We start from the raw sequence: 5,485 nt of genomic DNA, 5'->3' as shown, positions 1-5,485 counted from the left end.
TCGGTATGGCGGGATCAGATTGGGCACATCATTATTGTTTTTAATTCCCTACTTGTTCCCCTGTCTAAGGTGTTGTTTGCACACAGATTCCTTGCCCCACCCCCTCCTCCCTTTAAGTCCCTCTGTAACCTTCGATCCATTGCTTTCTTCTTGGCCTTGCTTCCCATGCCTATCTTATATAGTTAGGCAAACCAACAATAACGTAAATAAAACAAAAAGAAAACAAAAAATTGAATAAAAAAATTAATAACTAGCAAAAACCTTGAAAAAGCATAGATAATTCCAGGTCTGCAGGGCTGTAATTCTTTATAGGAGCAGAAAGTCTTGTCTTTCTCCTATGGAGCAGCTGTTGGTTTTCTGAATTCTAAATTAATTTTTTTAAAGTATAGAGTTCATGACACCCAAAGCTTAATCAACTTGGGCTTTTTGATGTTGAATTTTCAATAAACATTTAGGAGGATGTCTAAACAAAGGCATACTCCCGAATGCTTATTCAAAGTAAGCATTTGTTTATTAGCAGGACCATTGATTCACCATGGAACTGAACAGCAGGTGAGTACAGCACAGGGGCTAGATTCTGGAAGTAACATAATAAAGAATAAACATGATTGTTTTTCTTCCCTCAGGAAACTTTAATCTGGTATTCACCCACGAGAAAGAATCTGGAGAAAATTATACAGATGAAATTATAGGTATTTAAATTTTTTTAAGGCTATTGATTTTAATTTTTTAAAGCTAATGCCAGTCAGGAAGGGAGCAGAAGACCCCCGTCAATGACATCAGTGAGACTGGACAAAGGGAAAGCCTGTAATCCCTAATAATCGATAGGCTTGTTTTTCCCACCAAAAAGTCAAGCTTGCTAAGATGCTAAATTGAGAGAGAAGACTCTGGATAAAATGTAGAAATGTAGGCCTAATGAGGGCAAGGAAATGGAGCCCTTTAATGAGGTATGATCCTGGAAGATTTAAGCCATTCCTGCTAAGATGATAATTTGTCTTTTTTTTAATGTGATGAGTTCATGAAGTTCTATATAAAACACTTACTGAGTCCAGAGCCTCATCGGGCAATGGGAGCTAAGAAGCTGTCTTCTAGCTGCAGGCTCCCCTACCACCAGGGCCGTGTTTTCATAGGCATCCTTGAAGTGGTTCTGACCCAGAGGGCACCTGGCCCCGCAGAAACCCTCCCTGCTGCTGTGTGATCGTCACCGTCATCCTGTTTGAGACCATCGTTGGAGCCACTATGTCAATCCATCTTGTTGAGGCTCTTCCTCTTGTTATTGTTGTTGTTGTTGACCTTCTACTGCATCCAGCAGGATGTCCTTTTCCAGGGACTTGTCTCTCTTGATAAAGTATGCGAGACAAAGCATCCTCGTCTTCGCTTCTAAAGAAGTACGGATTCTGGCTGTACTTCTAAGACAGATCTGTTGTCCTTCTGGCAGTCTGGGCACATTGACAATCCTTCGGCAACACCCCAAGTCTGATGTATCAATTCTTTTTCGCTCTTCCTTATCCGTGCTGAAGGAGCCCCAGGTGGCTTAGTGGGTAACTGCTAACCAAAAGTTTGGCAGTAGGAAACCAGGGGTCCCTCCATGGGGAAAGATGAGGCTTTAATCCTGTAAAGATGCACAGTCTTGGAAACCCAGGGGCAGCTCTACCCAGTCCTACAGGGTTACTGTCCATTGGAAACAGCTGCGTGGCAATGAGTTTGGGCTTGGGCTTGTTTTTAATCCTGTAAAGATGTACAGTCTTGGAAACCCAGGGGCAGCTCTACCCAGTCCTACAGGGTTACTATCCATTGGAAACAGCTGCGTGGCAATGAGTTTGGGCTTGGGCTTGTTTTTAATTACCACCACTAGAGAGCAGCAAAGGTCGCACCTTGGGTCCTCAGCATCAACCCAGAGATTCCGTCTACTTTCCTTAGGGTTTAACGGCAGAGGTAGATACCAGGGTTAAATATTACTTGGTCGTCAGAGACAAGGGTTGTGATGAGTCAGAATTGACTGGATGGCAGTGAGTTTGTGGAGCAACAAAACCTATTTTTACCTTTAATTTCTGGTCTATTATAGAGGGGGTATCCCCCTCTCCAATGGGAATTATGCTGGGCGGAGAGGAGCTTTAGTAGTATTTTTTACTGATAGACAAACATCAAGCAACTTGCTTTGAGTTAGTGCACCCAGTGGTGTCTCCTGGGAAGGTTCTCCCTGTTCACAGTGAATTTTTTCATAAAAGCGCTTTTGTTCGAACCTCATTTTTTGGGATGGTCGATTTAAGGGAACAGTGTGAGGCTGTGGAATTTTGTTTCCTTCTCGAGAACAATGCCACAGAATCTGGTGTGATGTTGAACACACATTACAAGGACAGCGCTATGGGAGGAACTCAAGTGTGTGAATGGTTTTCTCACTTCAAAAAAGGTGAAATGACGATTGATGACAAATCTTTTTCTGGACATCCATCACCTTCCTGAATGGACAAAAATATTGACTCGTAGTGCATTTAGAGTTCCTTCCACCAGGTCAGAGTGTTAATCTTTAGAGGTTCTGAAAAGATTGTGTTAACCGTGTGCAACAAAAAAGGTCTGATTTGTGGTAGAAGCTGGTTGTGCCAACATGACAATGCACCTGCTCATGTAGCCATCTCTTGCCCCACACACCTGATTCACCTGCCCTGGTTCTGTGCAACTTCTTGTTGTTTCTGTGAAGGAACAGGGACATGAAAAGACGGTGATTGGCTGACTTAGAAGAGGTGAAGAAAAAAAATGAGGGAGGTGCTGTCAGCCCCATCCAAACAGATGTTTGAAAAATGTTTCCAAGAATGGAATTGCAGATTTGACTGATGTATTTAGTGTAATGGAGACTACTTCAAAAGTGATAAAGTTGTTTTGTAAAAAAATTTAAATACATGGCTTTCAAAAAAAAGTCCAAGGTTTTTCGGTACACCCCTTGTGATAGTTAGGTTTATTGTGCCAACTTGGTCAATAGGAACATGTGGGATTAATCAGGTTGCAGTTTGATTAGAAAGCAAAGAGATAAATGCCTCTGTAAGGCCCTCCCCCGCCCTCTTGCTCCCTGGTGATTGGAGTGTGTTGGAGGGGGCTACTGCTTTAGCTAGTTCTCTGCCTCCACCTGTGGGCTACACTAAATGTGGGCCAAGAGCTTGAGGCTCCTCCGAGACCTGCTTTGCCACACTGCTGGTGTGTACATTGCTTGTGCTTGAGGCTGGTGGATCCTGTTGCCTTGCATTGTTTGGGTTTGATATCCCATCTGGGCCTGCTTCTCCAAGCTCCCACCCTCCAGCTTGCTGCTTGCCTTGCTCTAGGGAGGACTCTACTGTCTGCTTCCTTCACTTTGGACCTGGAGCCACGTGAGTTGAAGAACTTCCAGTATATTAACTGTTCCACAGAAGTGAGTTGAACTGAACCCTCTGTACTGCTGTGTAGACTAAATAGACACCATATTCCTTCTCGTTGTATAAATCTACATATATGTATATATGTACATACATATATATGTAAAATCATAAGTGTCCTGCTTTTGTTTCTCTAGAGAACCCTGCCTAACATACCCCTCATGTATTTTTCCTTTTCTACTTTTTCTACCTCATGTTTCCTAAAATTACTTTGCCGAACTTAATGCTAATTAGAGGCACTGTGTCCTAGCTTTAATTACTTTTATGAGATGAGGCCTTGATACTATTGAAAACATGTGATTCATAAACTAATAAAAGTGGTCTCTTTAGGAATTCCTTCACCAATTTACTTTGCCTGTATTTTCATTTTAAGCTGTGCCTAAAGTAATGTATGGGTTTTAAAGAAACAAACAACAAACCTATTCCTAAATAAGTCAGAGGTCAGTGATAAGGAATCCCTGATCATAGTTCCAATGGCTGTGTTTTTCTTTCTTAGCAGTATTTAAAATAATAAGAAATTTTAGAAGCCTAACTCACGACCCTCGAGTGCATACTAAAATGCATCTTTTACGTGATTGAATATACAAACTACAATTTGGAGCGAGAAGTAGCCGGCTAGAAGGATTGACAAGGAATTATAGCTCTAAATGCCTAATATTTCCTTGAGCAGTCAATGTGACCAGTCCTGGGAAACAGCCAGGTGACTGCACAGCAGCTGGAGCCCAGGAGTTTTTGTATTGTGGGGCCTATGGTTCAGTCCCCAACACTGCAGGTTCACCATCAACAGCGGTAAAGTAGGATGTGTGTATTTCTCCTTTTCTGGGGTATTAGAGGAATCTACTAGAAAATGGTTTATTTGGATCACTCATTTTCACCCCTTCCCTCCCCCCAGCTCCGGAGCCAGGGACACTTTGCTTCCTTTCCTCACCTTACTGCGGGGCATCTGTGTCTGTCCGCTCACTTTGGGCAAACACCTGGATGCCACCCAGGGCTGCTTTTCTTCTCCCATATTCTACAAAGGCGACCAGCTCTATTTTCAAAATGTAAACAGAACACCACTGCATTGTACGATCTCCTTTCTCCGTGCAAGACAGGAAGTGTTGCAGACCCCACCCCAGGGAAACTCCCCATCCACTGGATCACAGCATTGACAGGCTTAAAGGTGTTGCCCTTAATCCTCTTAGTGGATTATCACCTCAGATCTCTTCCTGGAGGATCCTCACAGAGTTGCCCCATTAGGTCATTTCGTAACTGTCAAGCCACTGAGAAACTGATTTTACTCCAACTTAAACTCCTTGTCATGGAGTGGATTCTGACTCACAGGGACCCTATGGAACCCAGAAACTGTAACTCTTTATAGGATTAGAAATCCTCTTCTTTCTCCCAAGGAGCAGCAAGTGGAGTCAAATGGCTGATCTTGTGGTTAGCAGCCCGACACATAACCCACTATGCCACCAGGGCTCCTGATACATGTTTTGGGGAGGCACAAATATATCCCTGACTCTGGGGAAGATAGAGCCTGTAATCATGTTGCCAAGGAAGCCAGGAACACCCAGAGCCAGCAACAAGAGAGGAATCTCACAGCCAGAGACCCCGATTTGGACTTCTGAGCTCCAGTCTGGGGAGAAAAGAAATGTCTGTCCTTTAAAGACACTCACTGTGGTGTTGGTGCGACAGCACCACAAAGACGCAGAGACAGAGAGGAGTAGAGGACTAACCCTCAAGCCCAAGACAAGAGAACAAGGGCCGCTGATGTTTGAACCTCCTTCAGACGAGTGTCACCACGGGAAGCCCACGATCCCTGACCAAGTCAAATGAATCAGCCTGCGTTAAACACAAGTCAGTGTTAGATACACCATCAAGGGACAAGAACGGGCAGTGACACAAGATCAGTATTTCTAGACAAGAGAACCCTTGCTCTTAATGTTTAGGTGACCAGAGGATTGACAAAAAAGCATTTTGTGACCTGCTAGGAGCCACATCTTTCTTATCTTTTGTTGGTGCCAGAAAAGAAATGAGTCTTTGACGACACTTGCTCTCCAGTCTGATGTGCCTCTGCACCATGGCAAGGACAGCTATCA

Source organism: Echinops telfairi, unplaced genomic scaffold, assembly GCF_000313985.2.
Source record: "Echinops telfairi isolate 266 unplaced genomic scaffold, ASM31398v2 ScPeMD7_3;HRSCAF=10, whole genome shotgun sequence".
Classification (NCBI taxonomy): domain Eukaryota; kingdom Metazoa; phylum Chordata; class Mammalia; order Afrosoricida; family Tenrecidae; genus Echinops; species Echinops telfairi.
The sequence above is the reverse complement of the archived record's forward strand: the minus strand, read 5'-3'. Positions refer to the sequence as shown.